Genomic DNA, 24,963 nt, shown 5'->3' with positions numbered 1-24,963 from the left:
ATGATTATCTTTCACTTTAATCTCATTTGGCCTATAAACTCAATGTAAAACTCAAGTACACTAATATAAATATTTGTTTCATTAGATTCTGCAGATTTTAATCAGACAATATTTGAAATGGCTTCATTGAAGTAAATAAATGAGGGAAATGGTACACCATTTAATCAGATTTTCCTCAGGTATCATGGAGTAATCCATGGGATTCCTACATGGGTAGTGTGCTACCTAATCTGACAAAAATTTTGTTAAAGATCATAGAATCTGTTAAGGATCATAGATATGTCAGCTTACTCAGTAAATGCAAATAAATAACAAAAGCTTTTACAAATGGAGAAAATACATGACAAATAGGCAAACTATAGTTATTTAGAAGACTGAATTAGAATAGTCAGGAAGTCAACCATCTGGACTTTACACCTCAACAGCTGAATATGAATGGTTAGCAGGAGAAAGAAGCCTAACTTAGTGTGTGTCGTTTTACAAGACAGCCATGGCAGAGGAAAGTTTCATCCCATTATTAAAAGAAAACTGATATTAATCATAGCAAAGTACAGATGAAGTTAAAAAAAAAACCCAAAACATTAACAGACAAAAATGCCTAACAAATTTTTACTTTATAACTTGAAAAGTAAAAGCAGTGCTGAAATATGACCCAGAAAATCAAAAACCTAAAGTTTAAATAAATGAATTGTAGACATGAATAAAAATTGAACAACGAACAACATCCTTGCACATTTGACACAGGTTTGTACATAAGACCTGGCCTGTGAGGGAGGTCCCTCCTTTACATGACAGATTGGCTCTGAATTATGTGGAAGTCCTTAGGGTATCACCTAATTACCTTCACTTATATTTGAATAACTATAACAGATCACTTCATGGTGAAAATACAAAATAAACACAGATTACTTTTAATTAAAAGATTACGCAATAATATTTTGGCCTTGGAAGTTAAAATAAAAATAAGAAATAACTAATTAATTCAAAAACCTGAGGCCATTGGTTGCTCTCATATTGTCCTATGCAATGTTCTCCTTTGCATGTTCAAGTGCAGAGTTTGTATATACATTTCAACTGCACGCTTTGGATACTTTATTCCTAAAAGGAAATCAATTATAAGCCCTGCTTTGTGCAAAGAAATTGATAACTAGGTTGTGTCAGTTTTGCTCATATTCATGTACCATATGTATAAGAAATAGAGAGTAAATCTGCCAAAAGTAAGCATATGCATGTGTACTATAAGAAGATAAATACGACGTAAGATAAAGCTGCATTCAATATAGAAGTATCTACTGCAAAAATCATTGCTCACATAAAAAATGTTATAGTTTTCTCCATTCACGGATTTCTATGAAATTTTCTAGAATTGATTTTACTAGGAAAGGATTTTCTGTACATATCAGTTCCCTTAGTGATGAATAAAAGAAGTGGACATCCACTACAGTCTATATACTGTGGGTTTACAATGTCTTGGGAAGGGTAGAGACAGAAATAGGAATTGCAATAGTTCCCTATATGCTACAGAACTCTTGAAAGCCAGTAGATACATACACAAGAAAATACTTACAAAATAATACAGAGTCCATTGAAACACTGAATATTAGAAAATAAGGTACCTCTTTTTACATGGTGGTATAAACTATGAAGGTGAAAAAGGACATAGATTTTCTCTTGTAATACTGAGGCTTTTATACTAAGTTTAATGATTTGGTTAACTTATGTTCAAGCAAATCTGTCCCTGGTTTAGGGGGATCACATCAGATTCTATTTGAGTCTTGCAGCAGGAGACGAGTCGGTCTGTACTTTGGCTGCATGTCCTAACAGTTCATTATTGACATCATTTGTTTCAACTCAGTATTCTCAGGGCTCTTCCTCTGAAATGCTCTGAAGTAGTTAACCATTTATTCTCAGAACATTCTTTTCAAACATGATATGAACATGTAGCCGAAAGAATGGAAGAAATAACAAAAAAAAATGTTTTGTAAAGTAAATCATCCTAATATATCATTAATCATGCAATAATCTTCTCTTCATGAGAATGTTGTAATCAACTCAAGGAGAATTGCAGATGTCCATGCAATCCCATTTTAAATGGGAAAAGAGAAGAGAGGGGGAAGGTTCAACAGACACAAATACAAAAGCAAATGCAATACAATAAGAAGTGTTTAGTAGACCTCTACTTACTAGTAGAGGTCCCCACTTACTAGTGAACTTATAGCTGGGAGTCAGTTATTTATAGCATCTATATATTTTGCACAATTAGCAATGTTCTGTTATAGATAATGGGAGGCATTTGCACATACCCCAGAAAGCCTGTGTCACAAGAAAAATGAGAGCAGCACAATGTCAGAAGAAAATACTGCTCTAACATAGTGTGGATATGAAATATAACCCCTACACACTGACTTAGTCACCACTTGAAAATACAAATGTTTGTATCTTGTTATTATTTGTGGTAACCTTAATCTCAGTCAAACTCTGTCTTTGGTTTGATCTAAAGACCTGGGAAAAGTAACTGATCTTTTACTGCCATCTCAATATTGTTCACATACTCAGTAGTCACTTTGTTGTTTTCAAAATGCATTTCTATGTTGATAGTTTTAAGGTGAAGCAGTCCTTCAGAGATTCTACTCACATCTTGAATGACTGTATATTTAAGCTGGTTTGTTTTTTTTTTTTCTAGGGGCTTTCTTTGAGAAATAAAAGCAGGAACACTTGGAGAATTCACATTCTTTATGCACAGAGTAAATCATTTAAATTATAGATGTTCTCTACAGAAAACAGAACATATTTAAACCTAAGGCATTAGAAAAGAATGATAGGTATTTTGGATTTATATTCTCAATAGAAGATACTTTGAAATTTTCAGGCAGGACATACTGCAATGTCTACTATTATATTCTGTTTCCCGCCAATGACTACACAGATTATTTATTCAGCCTGCCCAGAATGAAATACTGGATACAAGCTCATTTCCCCAGGAAGAAGATAAAAAGTGCCTAACTTTCAGCTCTGCTTCCCATTCACTCTGAAAGTTACTTTGTCCCTTACCTTGACATAGTTTACAATTTACAATTTACTAAATTCTGTCTGTCTTACTTAACAGGCATCTTGTACTCGGAGAGGGGTGTTAGCATCTCCTCAATATAGCCACACCAAAACTTTATGCTTGAGCCCTAGCTAAAAATGGCCATAAGGACTACCAGCCAGTATGTCCTCAGTCTCCTGTATGTGCATACTGACCCATTTGCAGAAAAGAGACTTGTGTGTGCCTGGACTGCATATTCCTGTCCTGGTTTTGACTGGGATAGAATTCATTTTTCTTCTTAGTAGCTACTACAGTTGTCTGTTTTGGATTCAGTATGAGAATGATATTGATAATACACCAATGCTTTGGTTGTTATTAAGTTGTGCTTACCCTAAGTCAAGAACTTTTCAGTTTCCCATGCTTTACTGGGACAGCTGACCTGAATTAGCCAAAAGGATATTCCATATCATAGAACAACTTGGGGATGGGCTGAACATCACCCAGCTGATGGTGAGCAATAGTATTGTGCTTTTTTCTTTCTTGCATTTTCTCTCTCTCTCTCCCCCTTTCATTTTTATTATTATTATTATTATTAGTAGTAGTTTAAATTATGAAACTGTTCTTATCTCAACCCAGGGATTTTAGGGGTTTTATCCCTGATTCTCCTCACCATCCCGCTGGGCAGGGGGAAATATTTGTGCTAATGAGCAAAATGCTGGGCAGTACTTAGTCACCATCTGTAGTTAAACCACAATACCATATATACATCCCAGAGTCCACCACATGGAGCTTAGAAATTGCCCACAACAGGCTTTTTGGGACAAAATGTAACTGCTTTGGGGGTAAACTAAATGAAGCACTCATGTGGAGTATTCCTTTAAGTTTGTTATAAGTGGGAAAGGATTGTACTACTCTAACTTCCACAGGCAGAAAAATACCACTGGAAATGTTCATGCTATATCCATAAGCAATAGGTAATTATTAGAGAATGAGTAACACGTAATTCCTATATTTGTATTACATCATGCCAGAAGGGAAATTGTAGATTTTGCAAACACACTGAAGCACAGTAAATTATCAACAGCTTTCTGCATAGGCTAACTTTGACTTTGTATAGCTGCCATGACTGTCATTGATTTCAGCCTTAAGGAGCACAACAGATTGAATTACATGCTGCAATATTAGTCAGTAATACATTCAGCTTCTTTCTTGTCTATGTTTTTCTATAGACAAATAGTTGTGGGGTTTATGGATAGGATTAAACAACTGGAACAATTTGTAAAAAAAAAATATTTTTTTTCAAAATTAGTAAGAACTGATAACTGTGATTATTTGCTCTCTCAGCCAACTATAGTTGTGATTCTGTTCTCTAATCTGTGAATTTCCATGGCAAGCATCATTATTTACAGCAAGACTAATAAAGATCTGAACTTAAAACTTTATGTATGCAGTCTTATGAATGTACTTTCATGGAGCTTTTGTGATGCTAAATTCTTTGATATAGAAAATACTTCAGTAAAAGGAACTAATGCTGGTCCAGTTCAAGTTAGCAACTGTTCAGAAAGTTTTAAAAATAAAACTATATCGGATTTCTCATGTGATACATATCCCTACCACCCCTTTCCTCTGCATCCATAATTCAAGACATTGTCAAGAGTTTTTAAGTATTTTGATACTATGTTCTAGAAGCAATAAATAGCTAGACAGAGGAAAAGAGTAAGAGCAGGGAGACAGATACCAGCAGCAACATCACTTTTGAACTCAAAGCTATTATTTTTGTTGCTTCTTGCTGTATTACCATTTTGATCTGATTTCGCTTGAGTTTAACACTTGCCTTTTTCTTTACTGCATCTGAGAAGGGCAAGAAAATTTTTCTGAGCCCCTTTCAAGTTTTGTCATCATCACTTCACTGAAAGAATCTATCTAGATAGGTAGAGAGAGAGAGATAAAGATATACATAAATTAATATAGAATTTCATTAATTTCAGGTTGTCAGGATGTCAAATTATGTTTTAAGATTGAGGTAATTTTAAAGTGCAATTGTGAAAGTATCAAAAAATGGCATCCAATTCTTTATGACTGAAGACAAAAAAACTATTGCTATCTTCCTCAAGAAGTTATTTTTTGATGGCTTTATTACAGCATCTACTAATCCCATCATCATCATCATGGCTAGGCTTCGCAAACGAAGATTTGGGAGTCTTCAGACTATTTTTCTGCTGAAAGATAGTGTTAGTGATGGTGAGCTGTTACTCTGCGCAGAATTCTAGCAGAAGTTGACCATTATCATTGCAGCTTCCAACACCATGCTTGCCTAATATTCCTTTCCAGGCTTCAAAGTTCTTTCCTACTCTGTTGTTGAAATCACCAAGGATAATGTTCTTATCATCTGCATGAATCTTCTGGGTAAGGCGGCGCAAGTCGGTGTAAAATTTATCTTTTTCAGCAGGGTCAGCTTGGAGAGTTGGAGTATATATACTAAAGAGGACAATGTGTTGCTTGTTGTGTAGTGGAAAGCTTAGGGAGATAATTTGGTCAGAATGACCTGTCGGCAGATTTTTGAGTTTAGGAACAATAGAGTTTTTGATCATGAAGCTGACTCCTGAGATATGCTTTTTGGTTCTGGGCTTACCTGACCAAAAGAGTGTGTAACCGGCACCATGTTCTCTGAGGCTGCCTTGCTCGTGAAGGTGAACTTCACTGAAAGCAGCAATGTTGATGCTGAGATGTGACAGTTCATGGGCAATCAGGGCAGAACAGCGCTCAGGACGTCCGCTATCCGCAGAATCGAGCATGGTTCTGATGTTCCAGCATGCTAGAGTTAATTTGGGTGCACCTTTGGGGACAGGTATATATGCCTTTGTCTTTTGATCTTTGTGTGACTGCATTTGTAGAAGATATCGACACAGTGCTTTGCAAATGTGGGTAAGGCCTTCGAGCCTGCGCGATGGATTTTTTAGGTGAGATGCAGTATGTGTGGAACTGAACCCACCCTTTAATCCTAAGGTTCATCTGCCAGGACCAAGCGAGCTTGGTCAGTGGCAGTGAGATCCTCAGGACGTAGGTTTAATTAGAGTGACCTTCTCTTAGATGGATGGCCTTACAAGGTTGATTGAGCTCCATCTGCCCGGGTTTAGAGTTGTCCTTCTCTTCTGTGTGCTCTGGGGCTCCCCCTCTCATTTCCCAGGATGGCACAGTCCACACCGGCGAAGCTCCCCCTCTCTCGCTCCTTTATGCGCCAGGGTCGAGCCCGAGCACCTGGGGCTGGGCCGACGTGTGCATGCATTCCGGGGCCGCCCGGGGCTGTGCAGTACTAATCCCAACAGAGAAAACAAACTCCAAAATTACTGGGGAAAATACCAAATATGAAATCCAAAGGTTAAAAATAGCTTTCAGATAAAACGTTTGAGCGAAAAGGCAGTAAAACCTTTCCCTATGCTTTTATATTACTTTGAGGAGGAAGAAAAAGCAACTGTTTAGAGTTCTGTTCTCAAAGTATAAAGCTTTCTTCTCATTAAAGCGTGCTGCTAAAAAGAGGAAACAAAGTTGCAGAAATAAAGACAATTATCTTAACTGTAGAAAGTTAATCACTTCTGAAAGTTCAATTTACTTACAGTTAAACTACATATTTTTTTCATATATTGGGGACTATGGTGAATTCCAGTCAACGTAAGTAGCCTGTGGTCAAGGATAGCTTTTATCTTTTATAGACTTTTGCTAAACTACAGCCTTTCCTGTTGCATCCTGACCTGCAGATTGAATGCTCTGCCTTTATCACTCTGAGATTGGATTACTCGCTGAAGCCTGCACAGGGCTGCCTACGAAGTTCTTCTTTTACCAAAGTGCAGAGGTAGGATTTATGTGTTTATATAATGGGGAAAAAAAAGCCTACCATTTCCTTACCAGATTGATAAGAAGGAGTTCAGTACTAAATTTAATTAGCTCCTCATTGAGGGTGTACAACAGACCTGGAAATATCAATCTTATATCTTGAAGTTGATTAAGACATGAATTCTGATCTAACTTCAGAAATAAATACAGCAAGCAGTCTCCAGACTTTAGCTTGGAATATCCCATTGATTTGTAATCTTCTGTTATTGGATAGATACTCCACTTTTAAAAAGAATTTCATTTTACATTTATATGAGACTGTTTCTCAGTTTAAAATACAAATGCTACTTTATAACCGAAATCAGTGGATTCCTATCAACATGTGGTGAACACTTATGTAGGGCTTGATCATTACACCTACATTTTATCTAACTCTGGCAAGTATGACAAATAAAAATGTATTCAAATGAAAAACATTAACAATAAAGTTCAAAAACTGGATCAAAGTAAATACTAAAACAGTTAACTCAATGTCCAAATTAATTTTTGCCACTCTGTAGCATTTCTGATCTTTAGTAATTCTTGAAGTCCACTGTTGTTATATGGACCTACACAGCATGCCCATTGTTGGGCTGACCAGGGCTATAGGTACATGAATCTTAAGTCATGCGACGGAAAAATGGGAATTGAGACACTGGAGCAGCTTTCCATTTTTTCTCTAATTGTGGAGTGGTTACTAAACACTAGTCAATAGCACACCAAAATTAATTAAGAAATAAGAGCAAAAGTAATGAGCAGAACAATAGAATAGCTTTTAGCTTCAAAGGGTTAAATCGTCTAGACAGCTGGATGAAATTCAAGATATGCCTCAATTAAGTTCATGCAATGTGTGCCTATGTGTTCACATGCTTTAGAAAGTTGCATTTTTATCAGAAGTGATTCTGATGCACTTTTTGGTTTCAAGAATCTGACTAGTTTGGACACAGAGTAAAACATGAAAACCAAAACATAAAATTTTGAGAACTACGTATCCTACACAAGCAAGAAAGAGGAAAAAAAGTGGCTTTGATGAGGGCATAGAGAGAAGAAAATATGACTTTATCCATAAGATATGACTGATCTGCTCTGAAAAACAACCTTGAACCTTTGAGTATGATATGAGTGATAAGTAGTTTGCAAATGTGGAGTAAAAAAACCCACCAAACCAACATGACAAGTTCATATTAATTTCTCATCAGAGCAAAGAATAAGGTCACGATAACAGGCTTAAAGCTAATGACAAATTTATTGGTTTTTCATAGAATACTACCACATGAGCTGTTATGGTAGCAGTAACAACATTAAAGCTTCTAAATGAAAGCAATAGTTATTAAAAGACAATTAGGACTGTGACCTTATTTCCTCTGAAGACATAAAATAATCAGATAACAAAGAATTAGAAAAGATAAGATTTGTAATGGTATAATGAAAAAGGATACCCAGTTTGGTTTAAATGTCTGTCCAGCCACAGGTTTAATTCAAAGAACATAATCATTGAAGAGGAAGGGAATGAATCCAAGTGAAAAAGTGCTTTGGAATACTTACCATGGAAAAATGTAAAAACGTACAAGCATCCTAGGTTTCATGTCCTCTAGAAAAATTGAATTTTTTTCAAGCTTTTAATTTAGAAGAAAATCTCTTGGACTTTTCATAATAGCGCAACTGGGCTTGCTGCTCATAAAAAGCAGTTAGTCTTACAAAGAGAAAAATATTGTGATCCAGGCAAAAGGATCTTTTCTTGAAGCCATATGCTCTCAGGTTTCTCATCATCATCCTTAGCATGCATAGGCTATATACTGTGAATATTAATTTTGGAAAGTATGATTTTCATAACTTCCATTTGTCATATGCTCGGCTCCTGAGTTCTTTACTGGAAACTATATTTTTGATGAATTCTTTAGAAGAAAAAAAATTGATACGAAGGAAAAGAGCGAGTGGCAGTGACCAGAAGCTTTGGACAGCTTTGTGAAAAAAAGACATCAAAATAAAATTAAGCTAACAAAACAATTAATTGCATTTGCTGAAATTTAAAGGAAGATTTTCAAAGTGCAAAATGTATTTGTAAGATGCACTAGAATGAGACATTGCTGAAAGATGAATAAATAAGGACTGGTGAGCATATGAACTATCTAACTGTAGGATGGTGAAAAATACCCAGAAAAAAAAAATGTCTTAACAACTTTCTTGAACAGCAAGACCAGGGACACTGCTGTATAAAGTCTAAGAGACTTCATTCTTAATAAAAATCTTGAGAAACACAGATGTTAATTAAAAAGATATGCTTCTAGGCAATAAGAGCAGAACAATCTTTTAAAGAGATCTTCAAAAATGTTACTAGCCAAGTATCTTTAAATTACAGCACAGAATATTAAGGTAAGTGCCTTCATGAGAAGTGCAGGAGCAGAGAGTTGGGGTAGTGACCCATTCGTCAGTGGTCTAAGCCCATGAGACAAAGCCTAGAATGTCCAATTTATGAGGTTAGTCTGGCCTTTGTTCACAAATACAAACATTTCATATCTTTATTTATTGGAGGCATAAACTACTTATTTCCATTGCCCCAGAGCACCTGACAGCCTCCCTAGTCTTTGGAGAGAAAAGAGAATTATTTTTCCTTTGCAAATGTGTCTCAGAAAAGAAACGCAGTGCAAGTTTTCTATCACTTAGACTGTGATTAATTTGCTTACAGCAGATTTCATATTGCATTTCATTTGCTTAGGGCTAGTTTCTGGCACTGTCAATTACATTGAATCATACAGAAATACTCAATTATAGAAATCACATGATTTGTTAGAGCCCCTGCAAGTGACAACATCAGCATGCATAAAATCATCCTATATTCCTTTTGGTACCCTCTTGGGACACAATTTCATAATGTAAAAAAGCAGAACAACTTAAAGCTGTTTCCTTTCTCACTGATCAGAAGCTTTGCTATCTGCATTCACCATCTTACTAAGAGCTGCAAAAAGTCAAGGAAAGGAAAGGTAAAGCAAATACAAGTACTGAAAAGAGATGAACAACATGTGATCAGTGACTTCTTGTGCATTAAAGTACTAGTAGCTTCAAATCTTGGATCCTAATGACCAGCTACCCTATTCAGATATGACACATTGCAAAAGGTCAGAAACTTTGATGGCTTTCAAGGGGCTGTTTACATAATCCAAGTGTCTCTAGGCTGCAGTTTCATTGCACTTAGAATACACAAGAAGGTTGTTAAACTTTTATAGAGATAACCATAACATCTTTGTAGTGGGCAGATATTCTGAGTAGGAAAAATCCACAGCTGTGTGACTAGAGAAGATTTGCAGTCTTTTTCCATTCTTCAGTCTCTAGTTGAACAATAACTTTCTTAAATGACCTTCTCTGAAAATAAGACTACTGGATAAAATAAATCGTGATTTTTTTAAAGAATATATGCATTTGAAAGATTACTTTCCTCACACATTGCATATCGTTTGCTGAAAAGGTCTTGGACCTCTGTTAAAAACAGCTCATTTTGTCAAGAACTTTCAAAGACAAAAATATCTATTTACTCTGTAAACACACACTAAAGCCTGGAAAATGAGGCACTGTTCTTTGTAGCTCTGGGTAATCCATAATTGCTACTAGCATATAAACAGTGATTCAGTCTTTGCATGGGGGAAACACTAGAACAAGTATATAAGTTGCATTACTAACTCATTAAAAGATTAAAATATCCCATTAAAATTAAATTAAAGCCTATTAGGGTTGATCAGCACATTTGGACACCCACCCTCAAGTACAGTTAGCAATCTGCATCTATCATGCCCTCACTAATAAGCCTCACTGTTAGTGAAGGCTTCTACTAACACAGCTTCATAGGTTGAGATGTGAACTGGCTCATCAGGTGGAGGTGGAATTAGGGGGAGGAGGACACCTGCTCTGCTACCAGACTTGTAGATTTGTCTGGGATCTTGGCTTATGAGCTAAGCCGTGTTCAAAATAAAGACTAAGAAATAGACTTTCTAAAGATTAAAATAACATTCAGGTACTGTGACAAGAAATACTTCGGACTGCTCCAAGTGTTAGCCTTTTCTGGTGTTATTCATGGTATGAAAAGATTTCTCTTTAACTACCTTTAATTCTTTGGCATCCTCTATTTTCACACTGCTGTCATTTATCTAGATGGTAAAGCACATCTCACTCCAAAAATAACAACTCTGGAAATTTTAATGACTAGAAAAAGAATATCTGGTCATGAAATAGAACCAATTGTACATCACATAATGGAAAAAAAATGGTAACATTCAGAAGCAAGAACTTGAAAGAATAAGTGTACCATTTTATGCCAATTACAGAGAATTCAATGAAACTGAATCTGTGCTGTGCAAGCTATGGCACATGAAAGTGTGACTAATCAATTTATGGAGAATTTTCTATACATTGCTACATTTTGCAATCATTTTCTCCCCTCTGTGTACAATAAGAATTTCTGTTTCCTCGTGAAGTACTCTCCTATCTACTCTTCTATCTCCTACTCTCCAAGATTCAAAAAGCAGTATTGACAAAAAGTTTAAAAAAGCCAACAAATAAATTTTTTCAATATTTTTTCTATTTCTTTTTAACCTTAAGCTTGAACAGCCATTAAATAAAGGTAAACTCTGCACAATATCCATAATCAATGAAAAAGTAAGCTATGTTCTCGATTATAAACAACATTAATTTGCCTACACATATGTCAAATGTTTTCATAGACTTTGTTACAGAGGAACTTTTACATTTGCACAGGTAAGGTATATTTCATCATTCTCTCCATGCCCTATTATTGTACTTCATTTCCTGTGTCCAAGTATTGTTAATGGAATGAGGTTCATATATGAGGAAATCTGAAAAACACAATGTACAGTCAAGCTAATTTGTATGTTTCCTCTGGCTTAGCAGATGCCAGTTCTGAATCTTGTTTTTCTGAAATAATTGGAACCAATTAAAAAAATATCCCCAGCTTAAGTCTATTATCAATAAGATAAAAGATATAAATAATTTTATAAGCATATAGGAAGGATACATTTTCTTTTGCTATGTGGTTCTCCTTAACAATATTTTACATACATCCACAATGAATATTTCCTGTTAAAAGTAGTTTGCATTATTTAATAAAATTATAGAATAAATTGGTGTAGAGAAAGTAATATTAATGATGTAGAAAAATAAGACTTTAAGAATTCCTCAGCAGAACCGTCTTCTAGTATTTCTAGATAGTTCATTCTGTAAGACAGACTTTGTTTTTCCACTGGAAATGGTTATTTTTGCATTTGTATCCCTGTGAGGACTTCTGCAACACCTCCATTTGATAATGTCCTAACACATCATTGGTTTAGTTAAATTTCAATTTTCCTTTCTACCATGAACTTCATTGCAGATGGCTGGTTATTGAATTCAATAAAGCAAGCCTAACTCACATAGTTTCTATACTTTGTTTGTAAAGGACTTTGCATAATAAATCAAAAGGTTATATTATTTGCACTTCCTGCAATGGAGAAAATGTTCAAATTAAATAATGCAATTAAAGGTGAGAAGAGAGTAATCTTCTACATACTCCTCTCTGGTGGTTTTATCAAAAGGAGTCCTAAACCTTTAAATGCTTTCACAGTAGTAATCTATTCGTGTATCACTCTCAGGTTTTATTTTAGCAGTCATTACAACCTTCTTCAAGACACTTCTTCCAAATGTCATAGGCTTATAGGAGGCCTGACATATACCTAAGATACAAATTCTTAATTCTAAGGACTTTACAAATAGTAGTTACATTGTTTGAAGGCAGTAGGATTCCACAAGGTTTTGTTTAGAGTTTTAGCCTGTGACATCCTGGCTAAGCAATGTATATTATTTTTCTTCTGATATAAAATTCCACAGAAAACAAAGAAAATTCAAATCACAATGTGAATTATATTTTCCATCAATAATTAATTCAATATATGTTGTAATCTGTTCAAATATATACAATTATTAACTATTACTGATACATAGATAAAAATCCTGTTAAGGGTAGCTTATCTACATCAGTAGACTGATCTTAGAAGCTAAAAATCTCATTTTCATTAAAAGTACAAACACACACAAGTTACAGGGTAACTATGAAAAGCATTCCATGACAAATTTAGATCACTGTCATACCTAAAAACCTTCAGATACAAGCAAATAATTTCCTTCTCCTTCTGTTATTTATGACATCTAACTCTAGAAGACTGCTGGCTTTAGTTCTAACAGTTTGGCTTTGTTTTGTTTGATTTTGTTTTGTTTTCTTTTTTTAAATTAGGACAGTTGGATATCTGCATTGGAGAAATTAGGATATTTCAACAAATAACACTCTCTAACATGACTTAATGTCATTAGCCCTGTTATTTATGACAATTGCTGTGGAGCAAGCAGTAAAATACAATCTGACAAAATAAACATGAATCATAAATCCTGGGGAGAAAAATCTAGTCCTTTAAACAAGTAAGTAGATAGCCATTAAAGAAAAGATTCATAGAAGTGCAATGGATTTGAAAACACCTCAAATTATCAGACAACAGACAAAAAAAAATTTAACAATACCTTATTAATTGTGTAAAGCAATCTAGAATTTTAGATGAAGCAAGTTATAAACTTGTACTTCTGTATTAAAATGCTATATGTTTGAGGAAGGAAAAAATAAGTGAATGTCACAATCAGCAAGAAATCTAGAGGTTTGTTTCTATGAATAATAATAACCAAATATCTTTAATAATTTTAAAAAGTATTGTATATCTGTATTGATTTCAGTTGAAAGCAGACTTGTTCAAAAACAGATAAACATAATGCTTCCTAAACCAAGACAAGCAATTAGATATTCTGTGCAATGTCTTGAGTTGATTTAGATAATTCTGTTGCTGCACATAATACATGGGAAAATGGAATATGCTTTAAGTAAAGTGTCAAAAAGAGGAAAGTCAAGAATACAATGTGAGTTTTTTGTTTCAAAATAAAACATGAGTTTTAATTAACAACAATTATTTTGAAGGAATGTTTTAATTTCTAGTTTCCTTTAGCAAGCATAAAGGAATTAAAATTAGTTGGAAAAAAAGAATATATTTCTTTTTTCTCAATAAATTGTCAATATACTTTCAGGACCCCTAATTCTCAGCTTTGAACATGCTTTTACCCACAGTCAATATCAACATCCACACGTTAAACCTTTCTTATAGATTCTTGAAATGTCCTCACATTCCGTTTAGCTCTTGTTCTTGCCCATATCCCCTTCCATAATGTATTCTTTCCACTTAAGAGATTATAGCTCTACCATGACTCACTGAAAATACAGTTCAAAATCCTCTCTGTGTTTTACACACATTATTCTGAAAAAAAAATTGAGACCATTTATATTAAGAAAACACTGAAAAGCTCTTTACAAAAAAGCTTTGCTTTTTGTAAACCTAGAAGAAATTGAAATTCCTCCTAGGTAGCCGAAAGGCTTTCTTGGTTGTGGCGCACAAAGGGGGAGGTTTTTCTTCATGTCTTTAAGGATAGTACAGCATGGTCATAGCTAGTGGGCTACCAGCTTTTCTCTTTCTCATTCAGCATCCTACTTTTGCCACAAGGAACCCTACATGAAATCAAGACAGGAATACAGTTTTTTTCTCCTTTTGCAAGCTCATGCTTAACAACTACAAAGAAAAAAGCCTCATACAAACTATGCAAAATGCCTGATTTCAAGCACCTGAAATCTAAAAGGAAAGAAGTTAGGCATGCTTTTAGTTATTTCACCATTAGAGAATACTATTACATCACTTTAATCCATTTATTTAAATCATGCAGTAAGACTCAGTATTCAAGTTCTATGTTTACAACAAAAATATCTAAGGATATTGCACAAGTTATTTACCACTGAATCCATTTATTTCTTGTGATATAAGAACTCAAAATGCACAGAGAATGCTTAATTATTAATGATTTCTCAATTAGGGTGCCTGACTTCAAAAAGAGTAAATAAATAGGAAAAGGAATTTATCTTGCAGTGATGTAATATATACTTAATAAAGATAATAACCTACAAAACTTTAAAGAAATATTGTGTCATTTCAGATTAAAACAGGGACAATAGTTATTTCTGTATCAATTTATCAAGCATCTTTTAATAATTAGTCTTAGAAAAATATTTTAAAGTCAATAGATTTAGAGAGATGCATTCCAGCTGCTAATGCTTCTAGCTCTGCACACATCTGGGTTTGAATATTGCTTATGCTGTGATGGTTTCATTGCACTGTAACCATGTTAATGAGTCTTCAGTTAGACAGAAGGTATGTTTGCAACATGTCCCTTTATTGCTGTCTGGTAATAGTATACTGGATTTAAGTTATTGAAACACACTCATTAGAGCCAAAAGCACTAAATGCATGCATCGGTTTTAGCACATATTGAAGAACTTTGTTAACCAAGGAGAAGTAAATTTGGTACCTTGCAGAAATTAAATTCTTGATCAAATACTGAAACCTTGGTGTAAGACAGACAATCCTCAGGGGGTTTTATGGTGGATTTGCAGCTGAATAATGCGAAGAATGGGAGTGGTCACAAATTTGGTATTATCAAAACCCAGAACTGTCTGTTAAACATTTACTGTCACTTTTATACAAATTTAGCCTCCAGAGATTAACGCTATAATTCAGATTTAAATTTTGGATGACTGACATGCTAAGGAAAATAAGAACTCTATCATACGCATATACACAATTAAAATTGGGGCATCACTTGCTTATTCTGTACTATTTCACTATGCTCTACATACCAGTTTCTACCATGAAACTGGTTCCATCAAAAATAGAGGTGCTGTCTCCCTCTGGACTCCTCCATTTCTGCTTGCATTCAACTTCTCTAAGCACCATGGATGGCTTTGAAAGTTGTTGCAGAAGTGAGAGTAACTACTTCAAATTAGCCAACTGATTCTTGCTAACGTAGCAGACAGGAGCCAAGAAAAAAAAAGAAAAAAAGAGGAAGAAACCTTCCTTCTTGACCTGTGATCCAGCTGCCATTGTCAGTGCAAAATATTGCAGAATGCAAGATCTGCCTGAGTTCTGAGCTCATGGGGAGCCTGGAGGTCATGCCATTCAGGAAAGATTGATCTCCCAGGGTTGTCCAACTCCTATTACTCAGAAAGATGTGGAAGCTGAGAGGTCTTCCCTGTCATAGTAGCAAGATATCGCTGAGTTTATAAGTGAAATCTTGCAATTATAAGAGGAAACTGCTGCCTCTCAGGTGAAGGAAGGTTTCAGAACTAAATGGTAAATGTGAGGCAGGACTCCCTATCTTAGTGTTCCCACTGAGCTCACCAAGATCTTGCTTCTGTTTAGCTGTAGTTATTTACAGGGCATTTTTTCCCCAATTTTTCTTCCTCTTTGAGCACTGTATATAGAGTAAAAAAAAATTAAATACTGGGCACTTATTTTCTCTTTTCCTTCTATAAGAAAGGGAAATTAGGGTTTTAGATTAGTTAATATTGCTTTAATCTGCAAACACTGTTTTGGAGTAAAGAAAAGCAAAGGGCAACATATTCAAGCCTGTTCTCAAAGCAGAGGTGAAAGAATGATTCAAAGGTTAGAATCTCCCTTTAGCTCTCCATTTTAGACTCAGATTAAAATTTTCAGTACAACACACTTTCCAAGGTAGTTGTCTTGGAAACCATGCTTCTGAACTGTACTAATAAACACACAGGGGTAGGTGAAGGTGAAGTGTCTACCCTCTCCACATGCCAAGGCCGTTAGAGAAGATCTATAAGTGACTTGGAGACTGTTTTGCACCATCATGGCACTTTGTGTCAGTGCTGAGGACTATTAAGGGCAAGATATTCCTTTCCTTCCTGTTACCAGGTCATAAAAGCGCCAGACTTTTAAGAAGGCTTAAAGAAATTCATATGTAGAGAAGTATACATTTAAAGATATGCACAGACACAGATATACAACATTTAAACATCTTGATAATGTATGTATTATGCTTCTATTGTAATTTCTCTATTGCTGTCCCTACAGACCCGTGCAGTGCATGATTTTATTTTGGTTTTTTGACCTCTATGTTGAGCCTGTATTAATGAATCCTATTTTATTCTTTGGTGCCTTCATTTTGATGTGACTTCCTCCCTGAAATAAAAGCATGCAAATTGATCTGTATTGCTTTAATGAAGAGTAGTCATGAGTGAAACTTTCAGTATCTGTGACTATACTCTGAGTAAACCGATTAATGTTTTAGTTATAAAATAAATAACATATTTGTGTGTATAATGTGTTTATGTATTTCAAGTTTCATATTGCACATTCAATGAGGCTGTATGTTGGCTGTGGATGGAGACAGATACTCAATTAGTGCCTAAAAATTATCTTACACTCAAAATTTACTAGAAAAAAATATTTATTAAAGTGTGTATTAGGGAGGAGTTCGAGACATACTGAAGCTTGAAAACCAAGACACCGCTAAAAGCTTAACAAATCCAATATTTATTACCAAGAGGTGGCCAACAAAACGAACAAACCCAAAAGGGAGGAAGGAGGAGAGAAATAAGCCCCCAGCACGACCTCCCCAGTTACCCAGCTGTTGCCCATAAAGTTATCTTACCGACCTAGCATGCCTATAATTACCCAGAGCAGAAGCTGCATCCTTGGAGAGTCAGTAAGTTCACAAACTGGTAGGCGTCCCTGCCAAAGGCAATGTTGTCCTTAGTGTGAAGTTAGCTCCCCTCCAAGAAAGCACTATCTGCTTTTTATACAATTAATTGAGTGACCACAACCTCCCAGGTGTGGCCAGCACTGCCCAGCCAGAGGCCCTCAGTTCTACCTCCTTGGTTATATAAGTGCATCTCTTCTGCACACACGTGGTTTTCCCTGCGCCTGCGTACTGTACTCAGGGGGGTCTTTTCCAAATGAGTCTGGGGGCGTCCTTCATCATCCTCCTCCTCCTCAATCTCACCTTCAAGCGACCTTGGAGGACCATTAGCCAACCACAGAATACCAATTAAACCAGTTTATACAGAAGTTCTCCCTCCAAGGACGAATTCACTGTTTTTATCAGTGAATTTGGTAGGGAGAATATAAACTACTGCAGGTGGCTGGGGCCAAACACAGACCAAAAGTATCAGCATAAATTCACCCTGGTACAAAGTGTTAGCAAAATTAGGAGCCAAAGTATGTTTTCCCTATTAGGCAATTCCTCTGAATACCAATTTCTTGGTCGAAGTAGCAGATGCAGTGAGGTCAGAAACATTTTATCATCTATTATTTCCACTGTCCAAGGCAAAGAACTCCAAACCCTTTGTCAGATTTAATAGATGAGGCCAAAGCCATAAATTTCAATGACATTATTCGTAGTTTCTTCATTGTTTGATACTTGATTATGGCAAGCTATAACACTGTGGTAAACTTTCAGATTATTCCAGAAGACTAATAATGCCTTGCTTTCTCACAAATACGTCTCCTTGATGTAGCTGTCACCTTCATTTTTTAAAAAAATAAGTAAATAAAAATGGTTGTGTTTGTGAAGAAAAATATTGAAAATATGAGCTGAATATACCCTAGAGACTCAGAAACAAGAAAGAAAGGAAAATAAACACTCTTCCTAAAAACATTTGTTGCTTTTATATAATGTCATTACTTTCAGGAGAATCATGGATTCTTTACTGTTGATACTGGCAATGCAATATAAACCAGAAAGAATGGTCCCCTTTATAAACATGAACTGCAAAAAAATGGCCTGTTTTCTCTCTTCAGCTGTGCTAATAGTTGCTTTCAAATTATTCTGCAGTATAAATGAAGCATGTGAATATGTTGGACATAGAATACCTGGAAGGCTTAGAAAAGTTTTGAACTAATGAACATGAGCAAAAGAGATATTTTAAAAACATTAGATGCATTTAAATGAGGATAACAGTAAATACATTTTAAAAGAAAATCTACTTGTCTAATCATAATTTATTTGTCGAGACCATGGAGAATTTGCATGTATGTCTATGTAAACATTACAGTATTTCACTACAGGACAGATACATGCTAGATATTAGAAAATCTTTTGGTATTGAAGGTAATTTCCTGTCATGGCTTCCTCTTTTTGATTTCAATTGCTCTTAGGAACGAAATACAGAGCTCTTCCTGAATGGACATATTCCACTTCTTTTCTAAGACAATAATTTTCTTTAGCAAACAAAAAACCAATGAAACAAAAAGTTTAAAGTATGTAAAAGGACTTTAAAGTTAGAGTCTTCATTGATTAATTTAAATTGTATTTTGGTATCTGAAAATGCACTGTAACAGACACCAAATAACTTACTCCAAAATCAGAAAAATGCTATGAAAGTTTTATAGTAACAGAGCTTAGTATGTCAGTAACAGAAGAAATGGCAAAGTAGTATATATAAGATTCATAGCCATGAGAGCTGCTCTAATCTTGAGCCATTCCTATCAAACATTCTAGAACTTAGAAAATTAAAAAAAATGCCTGTAATGACTGGTAAGGAATATAACAGTGTTTCTCAGGACCAGTTAAATTATGATTTAAATTATTAATCTTTTTTTGAAGAATGGTTACCCTATGGAATAAAATGGTTATTTTATAAATGATTCTTCAATATTTTATGGGGAAATTCTTACTTACACATTTAAGAAAATAAATGTTCTTTTTCTACCAAATTTTTTTTCTGTCTTCACTATTCCACATATTTAAATATATATCTATAAAAAGGAATGCAGGAGCATCCGGGAAACTACAGGCCTGTCATCCTGACTTCAGTGCGAGGGAAGTTCATGGAGCAGATTATCTTAAGTGCCATCATTCAGCACATACAGGACAACCAGGGGATTAGGTCCAGCCAGCTGTGGATGTTGTCTACCTGGACTTACTAAAGCCTTTGACACTGTCTCCCACATCATGCTCCCACAGAAACTGGCTGCTTATTGCTTGGATGGCTGTACTCTCTGTTGGCTAAAAATCTGGCTGGATGTTTGGGCCTTGAGAGTGGCACTGAAAGGAGTTATATCCAGCTGGTGGCTGGTCATGAGTGGTGTTTCCCAGACCTCAGCATTGGGGCCTGACTAATCTCCTTACCAACAACCAGGACAAGGGGATCGAGTGCACTCTCAGTTTGTGGATAATACTAAGTTGAGTGGGAGCATTGACCTGCTGGAGGGTAGGAAGGCTCTGCAGGGGGATCTGAACAGGCTGGATCAATAGGCCAGGGCCAACTGTCTGAGGTTCAATAAGGCCAAGTGCTGAGTCCTGCACTTGGGTCACAACAATCCCAGGCAATGCTACAGGCTGGGGAAAGACAGGCTGGAAAGCTGCATGGCAGAAAAGGACTGGGGGGTGCTGGTCAACAGCAGGCTGAACATGAGCCAGCAATGTGCCCAGGGGGTCAAGAAGGCCAATGGCATCCTGGCCTGTATCAGAAATAGTGTGGCCAGTAGGACTAGAGAAGTGATTGACTCCTGTACTCAGCACTGGTGAGGCCGCAACTTGAATCTTGTGTTCAGTTTTGGGCCCCTCACTAAAAGAAAGACATCGAGGGGCTGGAGTGCGTCTAGAGGAGGGTGACAAAGCTAGTGAAAGTCTGGAGTATGTGTTTTATGAGAAGCAGTTGAAGGTACTGAGGTTGTTAACCTGAAGGAAAAGGAGGTTTAGTGGACCTTCTCACTCTCTACAACTAACTGAAAGGAGGTTGTAGTGGGGTGGGATTTAGCCTCTTCTCCCAAGTAACAAGCCATGGGATAAGAGGAAATGGCCTCAAGTTGTATCAGGCAAAGTTTAGACTGGATATTAGGAAAAATTTCTTCAACTGAAAGGGTTATCAAGCATTGGAACAGGCTGCTCAAAGAAGTGGTTGAGTCACCATCCCTGGAGGTAATTAAAAGATGTGTAGATGTGGAAGTTAGGGACATGGTTTTAGTGGTGGGCTTGGCAGTGCTAGGTTAACAGTTGGATTTGATGGTGTCAAAGGTCTTTTCCAACCTAAATAATTCTCTCAGTCACTTGTGTTTGAATAATTAATATGGTAATTTTTTAAATATCTTTCATTAACAAGTGTATGTGGCATCTATATTAGTGGATTTGATTCAGTTTATTCCTTTGGATAAAAGTCACTATTACTACTAGTTCTAGTATTTAAATTAATCCCAAATTGCAAACTGTTAGCTCAGCATAAATCCATAACTGCATTGATTCACTTGGAAAGTTTACTTAAAAGTTTCTTTCTCAATAAATTTTTGTAAACTCACTTTTAGGCTACAGAAAGCATTTCTTTCCCCAGGAGTTACATTACCATGGTATCTAAATCATGCTTTACATCAAATAAGGCTTGTAAAATGCCTCAATGAAAAAGTAGCTTAGTCAGGAATAGAGCACTCTCATAATGTACTATGACACAATTAATCACCCAAGGTTAAAAAAAGGTCTCCTCTAAAAAACCCCACAAAGCAGCACCACGCTCTGGCAATTCAAGCTGTGGTAGAGTGAACTTGCAGTACGGAGATATGAGAATTTGTTGTTTTTTTTTTCTTTTCCCACACTTTCAGGAACTAAGAGGCAACATTGCAAAGCATTCAGTGATGCAGCAAGACAAAACAAACTGTTTCTTACGAACCTCATCCTAGTGGTAGAGTGTCCTATTAAGTTTGGAGGAAATGTATGTCCATTGATATTATATCATGGTATTAGGGCCTTGAAGCAAACGGAGAGTCAAGACCTTCTCCAAATGTGAACTGAATTAAGGTAAAATGTGAATAAAAGGGAATAATGAGAATGGAAACGTGAATAATTCTTATTAACTGGTCACCTGCACACTAGTTCCACTGTGTAGATCCACACTGAAGGGATCACTAGCTTATTGCCTATGATAAGAAAGAACAAGAGTTTATAAAGCAAAGTCCTGTGTTCATCTTTATTTCTAGCTACCCTACCTTCATGGAAAGCAATTCTAAACCTTCTCCTCACAGATTCAGTTACTTGTGATTTCCAACTGAAAATATTTCCCATTTTCCTTAAAAAAAGAAAAAAATTCTTCCTCAATGCGCAGATTTCTTTTCTCTCTGCTGGTAGTGGATATACCTTCTCAACTCATGCAGTGATTGCATTTCTTTTTTCCACGGCTGGTCATTGGTATCCTCTGACTCATAAAGACAGGTCATCTTTCTTCTTTTATATTCCCAAACCAGAAGGCTTATAAGAAGTTCTAGCAGAAATTCCTTTGTCATTTGCTGTATAACACTACACTTCACAACACCATATTCCTATGCAAAACGTTCTGACAACAGTGTAAAGAAAGAAATAATAAATGTTTGCTTACTGTCCAAATTCTGATATGAGACCACTACAATTTACTTCCCTTAAGAGTATCTGTTTGAAACCAAACCTCAAAAAGAAGTTCTGTTATCCCATGGCTTTTAAACCAGGGCATTCTGCCTACTGAAAAACTTCTCACCCAGTGAGGATCAAATCCAGCACCTGGAACATTTACTGATGTACAAATGCTGATTTCTCAGGAAAAAAAGTTCCTGCTGCCGTCATTATTTCTAGCAGTCAAGACCTACTAGCACTTTTACCTTGATGGTAAGGGGAGTGTTAAGGAAACTTCCCAGTCTGCCCATTCATGAGACTCTGCCAGTCACACTCCCAGTGCCAGAGATGTTCACTGCTGGGACCAGAGCCCCTCCACTGACCCCCACTGGACTCCCCACACACCCCACACTCGCACAGTCAGACCAGGTTTTCCTGTAGGTTCGACCCCAGGTTTCCCATAGCAGAGTCTCAAATGTCTCGTTCCGTAGGGCAATTTATTCACGATGCAGTAACATAGAAACACCTCCCCTGAGGAGGGACCCTGAACAAAGGATGCCCTGGGCTTTTTATCCCCTCACAGTCCAAACGCGCCAAAGTCTCGCTCTTCCTCTCGAGTCCTCGCCTTCTGCCGTGTCTCTGAGTGCTCAATCCCCTGGCCAGTGCCACAGGTCCCCGGGCCCTCTGTTATGCCAAGAGTCGGCAGTTCATGGCCTCCTGTCTCAGGCTCTCCCCAGCCACAGCTCAACTTGCAGCTCACCCTGCAGCTGCACACTGAGCTACCTGCACCGAGTGTACAGGGTCCCTAGAAGACTGAGTCTTCTTAGTCGTTTTTTTCAAGAAATGATCCAAAGACAGGCACTACATGCTCAGAGACTGTATAACCTTGTCCTGAAAATCTATTCTGTGTGAGAAGACCAGTTTTCAAATATTTTGGTCGTCACTGCCTGTCTTCAAGGGATAACATTGGAAGAAAAAGCAATTCCACCTCTAATAAATAATTTAGATTGGGAATTTGTCTGGTAATGTGTTTAGTGTAGTAAAACTAGCACATCACTATACTACATTGTATCATCCCCTCTAAATTCAGTGCAGATGAATATACATGTGGGTTACTAGTTACTAAAAACATCCTAAATTACACTAAGACATTTTGACTCACTGTATGTTATAACATTCAAACTTTATATGGTATTATTGTTATTGTTTAAGCTGCTTTCATGACATTTTACTGCAACTACAATCCTAAAATATGTGCTTAGAGCAGATTGAAGTATATATTTTTGAAAAAGACCCAAAAAAGTTTTGTAGAATAGCAAAAAAACATTTCTTTGATTAACACTGCTCAAATGATTCACAAGGAATGAGGAAACATTACTAGAAGTGCTGGAGGAGCCCTTTCTGACAGAAAAACAATATACTTGAGCAAGGAGAGGTTAGACATATGGCACAAGGAATGAAAGGAAGAACGAAGCAAATGCAGAAGGTAATAGTGAAGGCAGCTAGATAATAGAAGGACCAAAAATAATGAATGGAGGGATAAACTGACAGGGAAACCACACACATGAAGAGGAATGAAAACAAAACTATATGAAAGAATCAAAAGCCAAAGAAGCCAAGAGCAGGGGTTGGAGGGAAGGGCGAAGAAAATGTGTTAACAAGTGTTAATTAGGAATTAAAAACATGAAAAGAGTATCAGAGAAAAAATGAGGCAATATGAGAGACAGAAGATGAAGAAACGTAGCCTTGGGATCAGTCCTATTAATTTAATTACTAGTGATGTGCCAGTCTCTGACTTTTCTGCTACAAGGCTGATCCTGCTCATTGTGGACTTTCACAGAGTAATGTTACCACTGAACGACTTTCTGAGCTTTTTAATTATAGGATTTCAGTTCCTATTGGTATTTGGTTTGGTATTGCGCAATTGCTCAGAATATATTGTATTTTACTGCAGTTATAAACTTCTGTTTGGGGGATAAACAGATTAGGAAAGTGACCGAAACCCATGACTTCTTTGATATAACAATACTTTTTTTTCATGAAGCAAACACCATCAAGTTTTAAAACTAAAAAAGCTTTTTTTTTTTTTTTTAAATAATTCAAGACCACTGCTTACAATGGTTACCCTAAGTGCTTCTTCAAAGAACACACTATTTCTGCATCTGGAGTAATAATTACTAGAAATTCTTCTAATCAGTTTGCAAAGCCTGTGGCTGAATGTGCCCTCTAAAATTGTGGAGAATACAGGTTCACTTTGGAACCTGTTAAACAGTTTAAAAGACTGCTAAATACAGTGTTACACATCACTGTAGTTCATTTCAGCTGGAGTACCAGTTATTCATATTCTATTACTCATGATTTCAAGCAAGTGAAGGGAAAAATTCATTGACCTTGAACAACCTCAAATATATTTGGTCTATAAACTTTGATATATCCTTCCTTCTAACTGCAATACCTTGTTCAATGTGCAAGTTCTTTTCTAAGAATAATAAAAAATTACCATTTCATCAAACTTTTGAAACTACTGAGATTGAATCTCTAACTGAAAAAAGTTCACCATAGTGCATAGTGACTAGTATTAATTACTAATTTTATGCAAAATGATATAGCAAATTAATTAGCAATGAGCTATATTGGTGGATATATGCCAAACCTCAGATTGTTTGGGGCAGAAGTAGCATGGTATTAAATATTCAACATGCTGTGGGATGTTCTGGTTACACTGGTCAATCATTAATTTCCTTTGATCCCTAGAAAGTAATTTTTGTTGCACTCAGCTGTAACTG

This window comes from Lepidothrix coronata, unplaced genomic scaffold, assembly GCF_001604755.1.
Source record: "Lepidothrix coronata isolate B3197 unplaced genomic scaffold, Lepidothrix_coronata-1.0 Scaffold56, whole genome shotgun sequence".
In the NCBI taxonomy this organism is placed as follows: Eukaryota; Metazoa; Chordata; class Aves; order Passeriformes; family Pipridae; genus Lepidothrix; species Lepidothrix coronata.
Note: the sequence above shows the minus strand (reverse complement) of the source record.